The 18,436-nt window shown below is 45.0% G+C and overlaps 1 protein-coding gene across 7 annotated transcripts in view; it reads left to right on the top strand.

Annotated features, from left to right (window-relative positions):
- PDZD2 (PDZ domain containing 2) overlaps nt 1–18,436 on the top strand; it is a 243,302-nt gene that overhangs the window by 113,292 nt on the left and 111,574 nt on the right. The window contains exon 1 of one of the 7 annotated variants that reach the window (XM_072134282.1): nt 6,660–6,838. The exons of the other annotated variants lie outside the window; for them this stretch is intronic. The gene's annotated coding sequence lies outside the window, so the exon portion shown is untranslated. Of the gene's footprint in view, nt 1–6,659; nt 6,839–18,436 lie in introns of those variants that run through there. 7 annotated transcript variants of the gene reach the window in all.

Genomic DNA, 18,436 nt, shown 5'->3' with positions numbered 1-18,436 from the left:
TTTTGACTGCCATTTTTTGTCCAAACTTTAACTTTTGGACCCCAAACCGATCAGCTGTTCTGGCTGCACCCCTGGACCCCACCCCTGGACCCCTTTACCTGTCATCCCTGATCCACATGCCAATCAGATATTTTGGCTGCCCCCCCCCCTTGTGTCATCTTGAGATAGAAGTAAACTACACCTTGTGTAGACATCTAGGAAGAAGTGGATTATATTATAGGCAATTTTGGCGGCATCCCAGGGCCCAAGTCTTCTAGGGGGTCCATGACCACCTAAACCACCCACCAATTTTATACTGAGAAGGACCTTCATCCATGAAATCCTCATACACCTGTTCATGCTCTCAATACACATGTACTAAAAAGCCATTTCAGGACCTTTGAAGGTCCTGAAACCGCAGTTTAAAAGCAGCAGAAGGGACACATCCTCCATTCACCAAGAAGCTGATTCTAGTACCGGATGTAGGAAGTGATTCTAGACTTGTAGGGGCTATAATATTCATACAGCCCAGGGCCCATGGTGGTCTTACTCTGCCACCTGCCTCTAGGCACAGCACTACAGACAGGTGTGTCACCCACCTCACATATGCTAAGCCAGTCTAATGGCTGTTTGCTCTGTGGCTCATTACCGCTAATGTCCTCTCTGTATCTTAGTGAGGGCTGATAAAGTGACAGATAAGTTCTGTGCGCCCCATGGGTCACCTGAGCTGTAAGGTATATGGGTCATACACTATGGTACAGTATACACCTCTGCTCACTGAATTCTTACAAATCTATTTTAATCCATCTTTGCAACAAATTGATATTGAAAAAATTTGTTCATCTGTTTTAGCAAAATTTTTTTGTTGTTACCAGGCAGAATAGCGCATCTGACTACAGTATCATGTAGTCAGGGAGGGGGGGGGAAGACTTTATAGAGTAGGTCTGGCATGAACATTCGTCATCCAGGCATCTCTATATAGTATTCAGACAGAAGACCGCTACAGCAGTCACTAACAGCACAGGGGGAGGGGCTGTAAAGCAGCTCAGTGCAAAGAGCTAAGAGCACAGCAGTGTTAGGAACATGCTACAATTCTTTTAATATTTTCACAGTCCTGCTGCTACTAATAGGATGATGTGATTACACATTTGTGAGACCTGTCCTCCACTATTAGAGAGCCATGTGTGCCCAATGGCGCTATGATATATCACTCACGCCTGCAGAGGCCGCAAGTTTGGGAAGTCGCCATGTTTATGGTTTCCACTGGTTATTTAGAATAGAAGCCGAATATTTAGTCTTCATAGGAACAGCTCAGATATGTCAGAATCTGCCTTTGTCTGTGAAACGTAACCTTTAATTGAAGTATTCACTCCGTGGTGAATTGGCGATGTCTGTGGGAAACAGTCAGAAGGTTCCTCAAGGACTCGGGGTCAAAATGAACAATTCTGGACATTCTTTGAGGAAACAGTCAGGTCTTGTCCAGTTACAGCTGTAGAGATGTTGCTTTCAACCTGGCCCTGTACATTATAACAGTTATTGAAGTATTTTCAGAATTTTTGTAGCATTTTGCTTTTTTACCTGCCCTTTAGGTCTAAACTTCCCTGCATGGACATAGAAACAAATGATAACATTGTCATTGCCTGCCGCTACCACTAGGGGGAGCTTGCTGCATACAGATCATACATTGCACACAGTGATAACTTGGTCCACAGTAAGTTCCTGAGTGCCCCCTATTGGTGTCTGCAGGTGGACAAAAATTGTATAATTCATACATGAGACTATTTTTTTTACATACATTAGGGCATACATAAGAGAACATGTACACAACACTGTGGACCTTTCCCGTGAAGACTTGCCCTCAGAGGCAGTGACCCTGTACATAGCCAGTCCTGCTCTCAGCTGAGAAGTGGATAAAAATCTATCCATTCTAGACAATGCTCTGTGAGCCTAACAGTCTGGTTTCTAGGCGTATACATGGTTTAGCTCACAGAGCATTGTCTAGACTGCATACAATTGTCTCCACTTCTCAGCTGAGAGCAGGGCTAGCTATGTACAGGGTCACTGCCTCTGAATGGAGATAATTGTATCGAGTCTAGACAATGCTCAGTGAGCTAAACAGCAAGGACTCCATACTGATACATTGTAACAAAGCAGCTGATAGATCTGGGCAGCTGATGTCTTTAGCTCACAGAGCATTGTCTAGACTGGATACAATTGTCTCCATTCAGAGGCAGTGACCCTGTACATAGCTAGTCCTGCTCTCAGCTGAGAAGTGGAGACAATTGTATCCAGTCTAGACAATGCTCTGTGAGCTAAACACATCAGCAGCTTCTGCACAGATCTCTCTGCTGGTTTATTACAATGTATCAGTCTGGAGTCCAGGCAGTTGTCTATATCCTGTCCTGCTGCTGTACATTATAGTATAATTTTAGGGCTGTAGGAGGGGAGGGCAGTGCGTTGTACATCCTGGGAGGCTGACTCACTATTGATGCATCTATTGATCTGCCCATGTCCATTGTACAGTACAGCGCTCTCGTCGCTCCAGTTCTTCACTTTGACTAATAATTATACATTGTCTCATCGTCAGGTGGACGTCATGTTCACCCCTATTCAGGAAGCTGCGTGTAAGGTGTTAACCCTGTGTGTACTGGTGCATGGAGTATGTATATGTGAGCGTCTATAAGGAGTTATGACTGAGTTCTGTAAGTGTATTGCTGTGTGGAGTTGTCTTAAAATTAAAAGAACATTCTAAAACTATTATACTATTGGCCTACCTGTAGGATAAATATTTTATTTCCGCTTGGAGGGGGGGCCCTCACCCAGCAGGGTCCTAGGAGTCAAACCCTCATCAGTCATGTATTGATGATCTATCTTGTGAATGGATCATCAATATTGTAATTCTAGAAAACCCATTTAAAGGGTAACTCCATCCTAACTTTCCATTATAAGCAAATCCATATTCCTTGTGGAGACCAACGCAGAATTTTAAAGGGAACCTACCACCACAAATCTACCTATAAAGGTAGATTGGGTGGTAGGTGGATCAATGGGACGTGGGGATAGCCCTTTTAAGGGCTAATCCTCACGTCCCCACACTTTTTTACAAGCTTTTATTAGACTTTTATGCAAATTTTTATTATGCGGCTACTGGGACGTGGAGTAGCCGCGTCTGAGGTTACATGGCGCGGCTACTCCACGCCCCGGTAGCCTCTTTTCTCCTCCTACTCACCATCTTCGGCACGCAGCTGCTCGTAGCTGCGCGCCCTCATCCGACGATCCTGCAGTCTGCGCATGCGCAGAACAGCAGGCCCGCTGCTGCGCGGTCACTGCTCCGAAGCCGGGGCTGCACAGGTGTGGGCCTGCTGTTCTGCACATGCGCAGACTGCAGGATCGTCGGACGAGGGTGCGCAGTTACGAGCAGCTGCGCGCCGAAGATGGTGAGTAGGAGGAGAAAAGAGGCTTGGAGTAGCCACGCCATGTAACCCCAGATGCGGCTACTCCACGCCCCAGTAGCCGCATAATAAAATTTGCATAAAAGTCTAATAAAAGTTAGTAAAAAAGTGCGGGGACGTGAGGATTAGCCCTTAAAAGGGCTATCCTCACGTCCCATTGATCCACCTACCACCCGATCTACATTTATAGGTAGATTTGTGGTGGTAGGTGCCCTTTAAAGTTAACTACCTAAAGTAATAAAGACAGAGATAGATAAATGTGGATTAATACTCTGCCTGCAGCTGCCACCAGAGGGAGCTCTCTTCATACAGATGGACTTAGAGGGTTTTCTACCACTAGGCGGAGATAATGTTCATATAAAGTTGCATACATCTCTGCTGTACACCCCATTATAAGGTATTCATTTATTTCTTCGTAGTAACTACATCAGATGTCATGTTGCTGATAAAGGATCTGCAAACAGCTGACATCACAGCCCAATACTGAGGAAAACTTTATTTTCTCACTTATTTTGCTTATTTAGTCTCCTTCTCCCTCTGGCAGCTGACTATATAGCAGTGATGGCGAACCTTTTAGAGACCGAGTGCCCAAACTGCAACCCAAAACCTAATGACTTATGGTAAAGTGCCAGTACGGCAATTTAACCTGAAAACTGACGGTTTAGTTTAGAATCAATTTACACAGGACTGTCTGAGCTCGGATTCCAGCAGTCCTATACACACTGAAACGCCACTTTTACACCATTTTACATCACATGAAAGAGTAATAAAAAGTTATCAAAAGGTCACACAGTCCTCAAAATGGTAGCAATGAAAACAACGGCTCATAAAGCAAAAAAACCCAAACCTCCCCAGCTCCGTACACTAAAGTTATCAGCGTCACAAGATGGCGAAACTATTTTCTTTTTCGGACACTGTTTTAATTTTTGAAAAAGTATTAAAACACAATAAAACCTACAAATCGGGTATTTTCTGTGAGTTTACCGAACCAAAGAATAAAGGAGACAAATGATTTGGAGCGCACAGCGAAAGTATTAAAATCCAGCTTCCCAGTACACGACATGGAATAATAAATGAGAAGTAAAATATGTTACGCAAAAAATAAGCCCTCACACAGGTATAAATATATAAATGCACATATAAATATATAATATGCATATACAGTACATAAATACATACATAGAAATACATATGTTACTTACTCTTTGGTTGTCCAAGCTGGCGGCCATGCTGGCAGGCAGAAGTTCAGGTGTCTGTTGTTCCGGGGGGTGGGGGGATTCAGTAGGGTAGATGGGCAGAGGGTGGGCGACCAGAGTTAGGGCAGGGGGGGGGGGGTAATGCAGCATCTGGAGTTCGGGGCAATGGGGTTATGAGGCATGAGTTCCAGGGGAGGGGGTGATGCAGGGCAGTGACCGGAGTTGAGGGGGGGGGGTAGTGAGAGCGGCCGGAGTTCGTGCAGGCAAATTGCAGTAGTGGGCGGAGTTTGGGCGGGGGGGTAGGGGTGCGATAGCGGCTGGGGTTCGGGCGCAGGGGCTTGTGGTAGCGGCGCAGTAAGTTTCGGGCCGGTTGCTTAGGGGAGGGGAGGGGCGGGAGTGGGCAGGAAATCAGCCTCCTGCTGATCTATGCCCCATGGATGCGCGAGTTAAAAAAAAAAAAACCTCACCTCGTTCCTCCGGCTGATCACTGCAGCGCAAACGGAGTAAGGTGCCCAGCGCTGGCAGCGTAATGACATCATTTCGCTGCCAGCGCTGGGACGCTTACCGTCCTGTGCGCTGATGTGATCGTAGTGACAGAGCAGGAAGTGTCAGCACCCTGCTCTGTCATGGCTGTTAGCAGTATCGGAGCGCAGCTCCGATACTGCTAACAGCCATGACAACCAGGTGTGGACAGTGGTTGTCCGCACCTGGCAGTGGTTAGGAGGATGGGGCGCGTGCCAGCAGTGAGGGCTCTGCGTGCCCTCTCTGGCACGCGTGCCATAGGTTCGCCATCGCTGCTATATAGTATATTCTTATTTTTCCTGCATCTATACTACTACTAATGCTAAAGCAGCTTTGCTCCTTCCCTGACAAGCAGGGCAAATAGATATTCCTATTCACTGTGACCTGACACCTGGCTGTGGAGAGAGGCACTGAGTAGATTTTAGATACAGCTCTTTAGATGCAGTATATCTATGGGTATATCCATGAACCCCAGATGTAAAATTAAAATTTTTTTTAATTTTTTTTCCTTTGCCAAACTGTAGACATGGTAAGGAATTAGCTTTGGAGTTTCTGGCTGTTAGTAGCAGCAGGACTGTGAAAAATGTATAAATAGTCAAGGATTGTAGCTTTTGTTTCCCGTGGTGTCCTCACACTGCTGTGCTCTTAGATCTCTGCTTTGAACTGGTCCACAGCACTTCTTCCCCCTGATTAAAAGCTGTAAGGGCAATTGGTTTAATGCTACAGTAGTCGCTTAGTTTATAGGGCAGGCACTGTAGAGCAGTTCAGTGCAGAGATTTAAGGTCACAGCAGTGTGAGGATACACCCTCAGTCCATTTTTCACATCCCTGCTGCTTTTAAGAACATCAGTAAATACTAGTCACTTACAGTGGCTGCAGAGAGCACAGAGTGCAGCAGTGTGAGGACACTCTACCGGTGCACTTGGGGAAGCTTCAATCCTGGTATATAAATCTGTCACAGTCCTGCTGCTACTAAGAGCATGCACAAAGGTATGATTACACATCTCTCCAGGGACAGCACCTTACAAAGGCTGCAGAGAGCACATAGCACAGCAGTGTGAGGGCACTCCTCCAGTGCACTCTTAGAATCTACAATCCTGGAATATGAATCGATATACAGTATCACAGTTCTGCTACTACTAACAGACACCGAGATATGATTGCACATCTCACCAGGGATAATAACACTGGTATGGTCACACCTGCTGACGTATCCCTTTAATGAAGTTAGAACCACTTTAAGAACAATTGATTGACACCCCAGGTGATGTAATTAACTTGTTAATGTCTGAGTTGTTAATCTTCAGTACTCACAAAGTTGTTCTACAAGGAAAATAAGTGAGAAAATAAAGTTTTCCTCCGTTCTGGGCTGTGATGTCACCTGTTTGCAGGAGCCTCCTGGGTGTAAGTCACTTGTTGCCATCCTGTAGCAGTCCGCAGCCCTGTAGGGGTTAATGAGGGACTGTAGGAGGAGCGGCTGTACAGTAGCCATGGGGGCAGGAGGGATGCACAGGCTGCAGCTCTGCACAACTGGAAGAGACTGGGGAGCAGGCAGGATGGATGGAACGACAAGTCTGCGCAGACTTCTGTCTAATCTATAGAGCCCCCTATAGAAACCATGAGCGGAGGATTACCGGCTACCGGACCCCCGAGGACACAAGTGCTAGGACACAGCTTGTCTCCTAATCAGGTGTGTGGATGCAGCAGAGCTGAGTGTGTCACATGTGGAACAGCTGGGGCTGTCATCTGCACAGTGTGGGCTCTACACGGGGAACACCGCAGTGTCCCAACTCCGAAAGATTCAACTCTGCTACATCAGGCTTATAGGGAATATTTCTGTTTCTTCAGGATGGAGTTTTATTTGTGCGTTTCGGACACATAAATAGAAGAGAAATGAATAGACAGACAGATACTGTATGAGATTGTTACAGATTATAGATATATACAATAGTTACAATAGATATACTTAATAGTTTTACTTTATGAAATTGATATTATAGATGCTCTATGAGATTAATAAATAATATAGAATGTACAGATGTAACTATATATATATTTTGATAGATGTGAGTTAGATGCTTTATGAGATTGATAGATATGAAAGATAGATACATAGATAAATGGTGAGATATAGATCGATATATGTTTATGATTTTGATAAATACTATAGATAGATGTGAGATACTGTATGAGATGGGTGGATAATATAGTTCGACAGAAATATAGATGTAGTTACAATAGATATGAGATAGATAGATAGATATGAGATAGATAGATATGAGATAGATAGATAGATAGGAGATGGATAGATAGATAGGAGATAGATATATATGATATAGATAGATATGAGATAGATAGATCTGTCTTTTGTCGTCTCTACATGTCAGTGAATTATTTCTGTATCTGACCCTTTCCTTATTTTCTCTCCCTCCCCGGTGTATTCGGAGCGGCGGTCACTTCCCTATACTGTTGTATTATCTCTGTTTCTATCGGATCTTTCCGTAGTTCATGTCTTTCGGATATTGTGAAACGCCTCACACGTGTTTGTGGCTCGATCACATATATGTATATGGGGAGGTTCCTCTTGTTATATATAGATGTAGCAGAGCTGGATTTGTATTTTAAGACTCTGGAGCTCCATAATTAGTGTATCTGTCTCTCAGGATGGGATTACCTGCAGTCCTATGTAAATTGACAGGGAGAAGGATGTTGTTCCACCTAATGACAGCCTGGGCTCTGCTATATGTGCGTACATATAGAAGTTCTGTGTGACTTTGTCGGTGGTTGTCAGCAGTTCTGGGCAGGACAGGCGGGGGTCTTCCATAAGTTACATTTCTATTGTTACTTATCGTGACCCCTGGTGTGTTTTTGTTCCTGCGGATGGCGGAGGCTCCATCATTGACTTCAAGACAGAAGACTGACCTCTTAGATAAACACACGGGATCTGTCATGTGTTAACCCCATTCCATCTGTTTTTTAGTAACATAAACTAAAATTTAGGGGGCATCTAGAACCTATTCTCAGTTGGTACTTACCTTACATTCCAGCACCTTTGCTCTGGTGGTCCCTGATGGTTTTTGCTTAACTGCACTGATATGACTGCTGCAGTCCAACACAAGACTGCTGCGGCTAATGATGGCTTGAATCAGTCACATGGATTGCTGAGTAAAGGGAACCTGTCAGCAGAAAAAAGACTTAATGAGCTACTAGTAGTATGTTGTCTAGCAGCCAAACACCTTCCAGATCATATTTCTTTCATGACCCAGTGTGGTGACATCATCCAGAAAATCCAATATGACATAAGAAGTAAACTGGTTGTATAAAGTCAAGGAGGCGGAGATTTTAACACTGAAGTCAAGCTCTCTCTACCTCATTCACCATAATTGATGGTCCTGCATCCAGAGACATCACTAACCAGATCTCCTGAATTCTGATACATGATGTCAATCACAGAGGAGGCGGCCTTAAGAGCTCCCACCTTGACTTCAGTGTTAAACTGTCCGCCTCCTTGACTCCTTATACAACCAATTTACATCTCCCTTCAAAGTTGATTTTCTGGATGATGTCACCACAGTCAAAGATGAAAGAAACAAAAACTAGAAGGTGTTACGCTGTCTGACAGTATAGTGGTAGCGGTTTATTAGGCCTATTGCCGATGACAGGTTCCCTTTAAATCGATGGGGACCTGCAGAAACACTGTACTTGAGTGATAAAGGATTTAACAACTATGGAAAAGATTTACCGATCTCAGAAAACCCCTTTGAAATTTTAAAGTTTTGTATATATCCGTATTCTATGAGGAATTACATTATCTGATCATTTTATGACTTGTATTCTGCAGTGTGTAGCAGTTTTCCCCGCTGCAGCCTCTATCTGTAAGTCTCAGGTGTCTCAGAGCTGGTGGCTGGAGACTGGCTGCTAACATGTCTCCCATACACTGCACACAGAGAGTAGAGAGTCTGCTCCATCACTGTCTCTATCAGCAGGATCATATAGGACATTATAGAGAAGTTCTGACCTGCACTAATGGGAATAAAGCGTTTTGGGCGAGATAGAAACTTGCTATTTATCTCCAGCTTCATCTGTCTATGTTTGCGTCTCCCCTCTCAGAGGCGTAAGCATAAGGAGGGTCATTTTGCACATTATATAGAGCAGGGGCGTAACTTGAGGGGGTGCAGAGGTTAGGATTGCATCTGGGCCCAAGAGGTTTAGGGGGCCCTTATGGTGTCACTTTCCCATATGAGAAGACTATTACTATAAACCATCCATTACAGTCGGGGGCCTGGCACAGACATTGCACTGGGGCCCATCAGGCTCTGCTTGTGCCTGTGTTTCTCCTCTCTCATTCTGAAGCATCAGCACAAACATATAGGACACAATAGAGAAGTGCTGACTTGTACCAATGTGAGTAAAGCACTTGGGGTGAGGTAGAAACTTACTATTATCTCCAGCAGCCTCTCTATGTACTTGGATCCCTCCCTCTAAAGCATCAGAAGGGACATATACGACATATTAGAGAATTACTGGCCTGTGCTTATGGAAATAAAGCACTTGGGATGAGGTAGAAACGTATTATCTCCTGCTCTATAATGTTCTATATGATCAGGCTGATGCTTTGGAGTGAGAGAGGAGAAACAGAGGCATAAGAAAAAGCTCTGCTTGTGCCTGTGTTTCTCCTCTCTCACTCTGAAGCATCAGAACGAACATATAGGACAGAAGAGAGAAGTGCTGACTTGTACCAATGTGAGTAAAGCACTTGGGGCAAGATAGAAACTTACGATTACTTGCAGCAGTCTGTCTCTCTCACAGAGCTCTGCTACCAGTGCTACACATTTTGCATTGGGCCCCAGTTGTATGAAGTGATATCTGTCCAGGTTGATTTTGGGGTACAGTGTGTCTCCCCCATGTAGACTCCTGCACTGTGGATGAGATTGTGTTTCCCCCTCCTTAGTAGTTTCCCAGCAGTGACTCCCCTTCCCCCTACGATCCTGCTGGATTGTGCGGTACTTTCCGTGCAGTAATAGCCCGGGCGTGTTCCTACCGGTTGGCGGTGATTACCTTCCATTCATATCTGGTAAAATATTAATAGATCTTCCGCTGCTGGCGCACTGCGTGGGGGGTCCCTACTACTCGGAGAAGTAGTAATGCTACTATAGGCTGTAACCTGCGGGTGGCCACCACTGCTACAGAGACTCTGTTGGGTGTCTAATACTAATTTATTCCTGATCCAGTTCTGGTGACACTGCCCCAGACAGTCACGGGTCCGATCTATAGGATCTCCATAGTGTAGCTTCAGAGCATCGCTCATAATGCAGCATTACACAGCGATGTCATGTGATTAGATTACATTCCTGGGTTATTAGGGTGGGGGCGTTGGATAATACATGCACAGCTATTGCAGTGTATGGCGGTGCCCCGGAGGGTTCAGTTCAGACCACAGGCCTCACCCTTTCTGTGGTTTCCAGTAGATTCCAGTTGTGTGGTTCTCCTGCGGTTTACATAGATATTTTGTGTTGTGTAATATTTGGACAGAGATATGTGGAGGGTTTATATGTGCTGAGCACAAGGGGGCCAACTCCTCCGTTCCTGCCCCATTAACAAATATCCAAATCCCAGTTGGCATAGTATATCTGGCGAGCAGAGCCCTGGTGGCATAGTGGTGCCAATTGCGGTTTGAACACCTCCACCAGCTCCGATTCTTTGCCTCCTTTAAAAGGCGCCGCTCCACCAATTCCGGCAAAGTTGGAATTTTTTCTCTAGGCTGCACCGTTCCCGAGCAATCGGTCTTGTTACTTTCAGCACATAATATGCTAATTATCATCTTCACTGTCAGGTGGGAAGGGCTAAGCACTTTGTTTCCCACTCAGCACCACCCACCTGACAGCCGTGAGCCGAAACTAATACCAATGATTTCTTGGGAATGGTGCAGGTTAGAGGAAAAATTCCAACTGCGTCGGAATCCATGAAACAACGTCTATTAAAGGATGCATCTGTGAATGTGTTGGTGGATATACTATAGCACACCATACTTGGGACAGGCACCACCTATAGGATTGTTATACATCCCCTTTATACCAAAGTAAATTTTCATTTTAAGACGTCTGATAGTGGCGGACATTGCTCATATAAGGAAATTTGGGACACTAAACCACCATAGGCCCGTTAAAGATTGGTGCTTTAGCATCTCGTACAATGCGCATGCGCCGGACCTCGCATCTGCAGTAAAGCTGAGGAGTTCTTCCAAAGATTGAAACACTACACAGGTGCCAATAGCAGCACCCATAAAGGGAACTTTGGGACACTAAAATGCCCCTAGACCCTTATGGACTGGTGCCTTAGTGTCCCAAACAATGTGCATGCGCCGGATCTCCCATCTGCATGCAGTCAAGACAAGGAGTTCTTCCAAGGACTAAACCACTACACACATGCCAAGAACAGTAGACCCGGCACCCACCCAAAGGTCCTAATCGAATGGTGGTTTAATGTCCCAAACACTGCGCATGCGCCAGGTCTTGTGTGTGCATTACACTAGAGGAGTACTACCACGATTACAAGAATCTGTTTATCGTCCTGGCCTAGGACTGCACTCTTATAATAAAATTTAGGACACTAAACCTTTGGTGTATAGGACCTATAAGTGGCCCAGTGTCCCAAATCACCCCGACAGATTCCCATCTGCATTGAAGGTTCTCTCAAACATTCTGTAGTGCGGCTCCACCAGACCCAATAATAAAGAGGTCCATTTGCTGTGGTCGCCTGATGCTACCATCATGTGATCAGAACCTTAGTTCCTTCTTAAAGATGGAAGTTTATATATTGCGGGATGACATGCAATGTTCTTATATGATCTTCGATTTGGCCCTAAATGTGGACATAGTGACCCATCTTAGCCCTCTCCCAGCCTGGGAAGCCCATGACCCCTCTCCTCTTGCCCCCATTTTGGAAACCTCTAGTAGCAATGGTGTTCTCCTTAGACTGAGCTCTTCCAGCCCTTTCTTGAGGCGTCTCATCCATATTAATGGGGCGCTCAGGTCATGTGAGGATCGCCTTGATCTATTTTGGGATTGAAAGCTTATTTATCTTTTTTGTTCTGCGCTGATAAACGCCGGGGCCCTTATATAGGCCAAGTATTAAGAATGCAGGAGGCATCTCAGCAGCTTCACGTGTCGGCCTGGAAATATTATATCACAGCAGCCGTGCTCAACCAAGACCAAGATGTTTTTGACAGAGGTTGTTAATTGTGGTGCAACTTAAAGGGGCGCTCCATCCCGAAACATTGGATAGGTGATAAATACTAGATGGGTGGATCTCGGGCTGCTCAGCTGTTTCAGGTGGATCAGGTGATCGGTGGGGTCCCAGTGGTGAAATCTCCTTGGATATAGCATTTATCAATAACGGTGGATATAAAACTTTTTGGTATATCCCTTTAATCATGGGCTTGAGCCTCTAGTGCTGCACAAACATGAAATTTATATTCCAGGATTGTAGCTTTTGCAAGTGTACCGGGTGCTTGTCCTCACACTGCTGTGCTCTGTGCCCGCAGCAGCCAGTGTTATTGTCCCTGCAGATATGTGCAAAAATAGCTCACTGAGGACACCTACCACTATCATGAGGATAACTGCAGCCAGTGGTATGTAGTCTGAGTATCTACGTAATCATAGCCTTTTGCATGTTGTTAGTAGCAGCAGGACTGTGAAATATAGATTCCAATCCTTGGATTGCATGTGGTTCTTGTTCTCACTCCGCTGTGGTCTCTGCAGTCAGTGTTGGGTATTGTCCCTGGAGATATGTGTATTCAGATCTTTGTGTATATTGTTAGTAGCAGCAGGACTGTGATATATGGATTTATTTTCCAGGATCGTGGTTTCTCCTAGTGTACTGGGGCATGTCCTCACACTGCTGTGCTCTTTTTTCTCTCTGCCAGTGTTGGGTATTGTCTGTTAAAAGATGTTTAATCATACCTTTGTGTGTGGCAGCAGTAACAGGACTTTGATATATGGGATTATATTCCAGGATTACTCTGCACGTAGAACCTGGTATTGGGCTGCCCAATCAGCTTCTCACTCTGTGGACATTCCCCTTATGCACTAGGAGAAGCAAAACATCCAGGAATATATATTCATACTTCACAGTCCTGCTGCTACTAACAACATACACAAAGATCTGATTATACATCTCTCCAGGGACAGTTCCCAACACTGTCTGCACAGAGCACAGCAGTGTGAGGATACTTCCAGTGCACTTAGAGAAATAACACTCCGGGAATATAAATCCAAATATCACAGTCCTGCTGCTACTAACAACATACACAAAATATGATTACACAGATCGCCAGGGACAATACCTAACACCGGCTGCAGTCTGTACGGTCACAGCTGCTGACAGGTTCCCTTTTAATGCCACTTCTCTTAATCTAGGTTACATAGATGGGGGTCCATGAGGCAGTTGGGTCCTTTCTATATATAAGGGGATGCACATTAGAGCTTAGAATTTCTTATGCTACAATGGACTGAGTTGCCTTCCTGTACCCTGTCCTCCACCAATCCACTACTAGTGATCTGTCCTATGGATCGGTCAGTAATGCTTCATCCTTAAAAACCCCTTTAAGGAGTTCCCTATCTGTAATAAGTAGTAATTATTCAAGGTGTGATAAATCTTCATGTGTCCTCTCTCTTCTTCTTCTCGGCTTGTCTCGGGGATTACTCTTCTGCGTCAGATGTAAATCTCCGTCCTTTGAGCTCAGAAAGATGTCGGGATCCTGCGCCCACAGCAGCCGCGGCCGATCCGACTCATAAAAGATACATGAAAGTCGCTTCTGTTTTGGTGCAAACAGGAACATCAATCGGAAGTTTTTTCCCATAAACAGGCGGAGGAAATGCGGCGGAGGAGGAAGCGTAAACTGTGGACGAAGCTACCAATAATCTCCCCGTGACTGTAATTGTGGTCAAATTCAATCTGCTGCAGATCTGGCTCTGATCCTAGGAAACATTGCTGATGTGTGCGTCCTGGAGATCTGATCGCACTGTGGCTCCTCAAGTTATTTTGCTAATTTTTTATTTTGTTTGAACTTATCCATCTGCAGGCAGTATGTTGTAGAGCAGGAGGAGCTGAGCAGATTGTACATAGTGTCCTATCTGCAGTCAGCATGGTATAAATCAAGAGGAGCTGAGCAGATTGTATATAGTGTCCTATCTGCAGTCAGCATGTTATAGAGCAGGAGGAGCTGAGCAGATTGTACATAGTGTCCTATCTGCAGGCAGCATGTTATAGAGCAGGAGAAGCTGAGCATATTGTACATAGTGTCCTATCTGCAGTCAGCATGCTATAGAGCAGGAGGAGCTGAGCAGATTGTACATAGTGTCCTATCTGCAGTCAGCATGTTATAGAGCAGCAGGAGTAGCTGAGCAGATTGTACATAGTGTCCTATCTGCAGGCAGCATGTTATAGAGCAGGAGGAGCTGAGCAGATTGTACATAGTATCCTATCTGCAGTCAGCATGGTATAAATCAAGAGGAGCTGAGCAGATTGTATATAGTGTCCTATCTGCAGTCAGCATGTTATAGAGCAGGAGGAGCTGAGCAGATTGTACATAGTGTCCTATCTGCAGGCAGCATGTTATAGAGCAGGAGAAGCTGAGCATATTGTACATAGTGTCCTATCTGCAGTCAGCATGTTACAGAGGAGGATGAGTGATCAGTTTGTGCATATTGTCGTATCTCATGGCAGCATGTTATAGAGCAAGATGAGCTAATCCGTTTGTGCATAGTGTCCTATCTGCAAGCAGCATGTTATAGAGCATTCTGACATTAATGTAATGGTGGCTTAGTTGAATTGTGTCCTATGGCCCCTCTGTACATGGAAACGTCAGGCACATGGTGGTTTGGGGCAGAGTAACACCGTTCCAGGAACCTGTATAGAAGTTTTTGTTCCCACTTGTGTCCAGGGAGAGGAACATAACAGGAAGGGACTTGTCAGCTGGTGGTGGTTGGAAAACCGGGAACATGTGAAGATCATCCTCATTACTCACCTGATGTCTTACAAATATGTAGGAAAGAAGCCAGAGACGCATCACATTACCGAGCAGCAGAGGAGAAGACTCCGGCCCCGTGTACACCTGCAGTAATGTCACCTGATGAAACCACAACCTATTATTCTGCCTCAGTAGTGCAGGTGCAGTGTAACACCATCTCCTAAATAGTGTCCTATAGGAAACAAATTACACTATTCAGATCCCCTACCCTGTATATATGGGCACAGTACTACAACTCCTATCCTGTATACATAAGCACAGTACTACAACTCCTATCCTGTATACATAAGCACAGTACTACAACTCCTATCCTGTATACATAAGCACAGTACTACAACTCCTATCCTGTATACATGGGCACAGTACTACTACTCCTATCCCGTATATATGAGTATGGCACAGTACTACTACTCCTATCCTGTATATATGTGCACAGCATAGTACTACTACTCCTATCCTGTATATATGGGCACAGCACAGTACTACTACTCATATCCTGTATATATAGGTACAGCACAGTACTACTACTCCTATGCTGTATAAATGGGCACAGCACAATACTACTACACCTATCCTGTATATATGGGCACAGCACAGTACTACTACTCCTATCCTGTATATATGGGCACAGCAGAGTACTACTACTCCTATCCAGTATATATAGACACAGCACAGTACTACTACTCCTATCCTGAATATATGGGCACAGCACAGTACTACTACTCCTATCCTGTATATATGGGCACAGCACAGTACTACTACTCCTATCCTGTATATATGGGCACAGCACAGTACTACTACTCCTATCCTGTATATATGGGCACAGCACAGTACTACTACTCCTATCCTGTATATATGAGCACAGCACAGTACTACTACTCCTCTACTGTATATATGGGCACAGCACAGTACTACTACTCCTGTACTGTATATATGGGCACAGTACTACTACTCCTGTACTGTGTGTGGTCACCAGTGTGATGCAGGCTATGGACAGATGTGGCGCTGTACCTGTGTTCTTCTGCCTCCCATATTGTATAATTCCTATATTACATCCTCATTTCCACTGTACAGATGTAGAGACGGTCTTCACATAATTCACATTCTCATCATTCCGGACTTTTTATCGGGAATCTCAAGAGGAAATGTTGAGTACAAACAAGTTTTATCGGATTGCTGGCCGGGAAGCCCTGGAGCCGCATCCTCCAGCGGGGGCACAATCCACTTACATGAATGAGATGAGATAACATCCAGACTAATGAAGAGATGGCATCAGCCTGGCCGCAGCTATGGGCGATGCGACTGCCCCCCAGCTGCCACATAGAGCCGCGCACTTACTGATGTAGCAGAGCCGAATATTTGTATCATCGCTTTGTTCACATTGGACACTTGTGGTTCCCCATTTTTCGTGTTCAGTGAGGTTGGTCCTAGAGTTCAGACACCGGGTATCCAATCATGTAATGTATCAGCCGTGACCATGTAGACTCCAGCAGTGATGTATTGTTCCTGGAGAGACGTTTATTCATACCTCACACTGCTGTGCTCTGTGCTCTCTGCAGCTAGTGCTTTTTATTGTTCCTGGAGAGATGTGTAATCAAACCTTTGTCTATGTTGTAAGTAGCAGCAGGACTGTGATGTATGGAATTATATTCCAGGATTGTAGCTTTTCCAACGCATTGGCAGTCCTCACACTTCTGTGCTCTGTGCTCTCTGCAGCCAGTGTTAGATATTGTCCCTGGAGAGATGTGTAATCATACCTGTATGTTTAAAGAAGAAGCAGGACTGGGAATAGATGTCTAAATCTCAAAGAATGAAGCTTCTCCATGTTACTGGGGAATGTCCTCACACTGCTGTGCTCTTTGCATTGAACTGCCCTACTGCCTTTCCAAATGATCTGACCATCTTGTATTCAATCAGAAGCCTGTTAAGGCTTTTACTTAGAGCAAAGGGGGTGGGATATGTCGCCCCTCATCTTCGTGAACTAAGAGCACAGCAGTGTGTGGACACGCCCTCAAATCCAATGAAATCTTGGAATTTAAGATAAAACTGTCATTTCACAGTCCTGCTTATACTAACGACATGCAAATAGCTATGATTACACAGATACGCAGACTACATACCACTGGCTGCAGTTATCCTGATGATAACTCAACTGTTGCCACTCCTCCTCGCCACCTCTGTAAACAGGAGCATGCCCACAACTTCCTACTATATATGTAATTCAGAGAGCATGCACACAACTTCCTACTATACATGTCATTCAGAGAGCATGCCCACAACTTCCTACTATACATGTCATTCAGAGAGCATGCCCACAACTTCCTACTATACATGTCATCCAGGGAGCATGCCCACAACTTCCTACTATATATGTCATCCAGGGAGCATGCCCACAACTTCCTACTATACATGTCATCCAGGGAGCATGCTCACAACTTCCTACTATACATGTCATCCAGGGAGCATGCCCACAACTTCCTACTATATATGTCATTCAGAGAGCATGCTCACAACTTCCTACTATACATGTCATCCAGGGAGCATGCCCACAACTTCCTACAACACATGTCGACTTGAGAGCATGCCCACAACTTCCTACTATACATGTCATCCAGGGAGCATGCCCACAACTTCCTACTATACATGTCAACCAGAGAGCATGCTCATCACTTCCTACCATACAGTCGTATATTACTTCAAGAGGTAGCGACCTGGTGATCTGTCTATAGTCCAAATCCTTGTATATGGGTTAAGGGGCGAAGATGAGGGAGGCCACATTGGTGATAAAGCCGCCTATTACTTTAAGAGACCTGGTGATTTGCCTGTAGCAAAGATCCTTGTATAAGGGTGAAGACCAGGGAGGGCATTAAGGAGTGTAAAGCGATCGTGTAAATCGCTAACAAGCTACTTGTTACACAATGCCATGGTATATGCTGCATGTGATCATTGGTATTTACCTCCATAGTACAAGCCCCCGACAGCCTAATTATCAACTCTGCACCGTCTGCCCTGACCTTAACTTGTATCTGACTGCTCTTCTGCCTTAGCCCTGATTCTTTACACCAATGTTACCTGACCCTAGGCTGGGGGTCACCTAGTACTTGAAGAGGTAGCGACCTGGTGATCTGCCTATAGTTCAAATCCTTGTAAAGGGTGAAGACCAGCAAGGCCAATTTGGTAACTTTCTTAGTCTTGTAAAATGATTGTGTAGATCGATAACCCACTGCATGTTGCACAATGCCATGGTATGAGCTCCAC

This window comes from Engystomops pustulosus, chromosome 1, assembly GCF_040894005.1.
Source record: "Engystomops pustulosus chromosome 1, aEngPut4.maternal, whole genome shotgun sequence".
NCBI lineage: Eukaryota > Metazoa > Chordata > Amphibia > Anura > Leptodactylidae > Engystomops > Engystomops pustulosus.
Note: the sequence above shows the minus strand (reverse complement) of the source record. Positions and strands in the feature narration are given on the sequence as shown.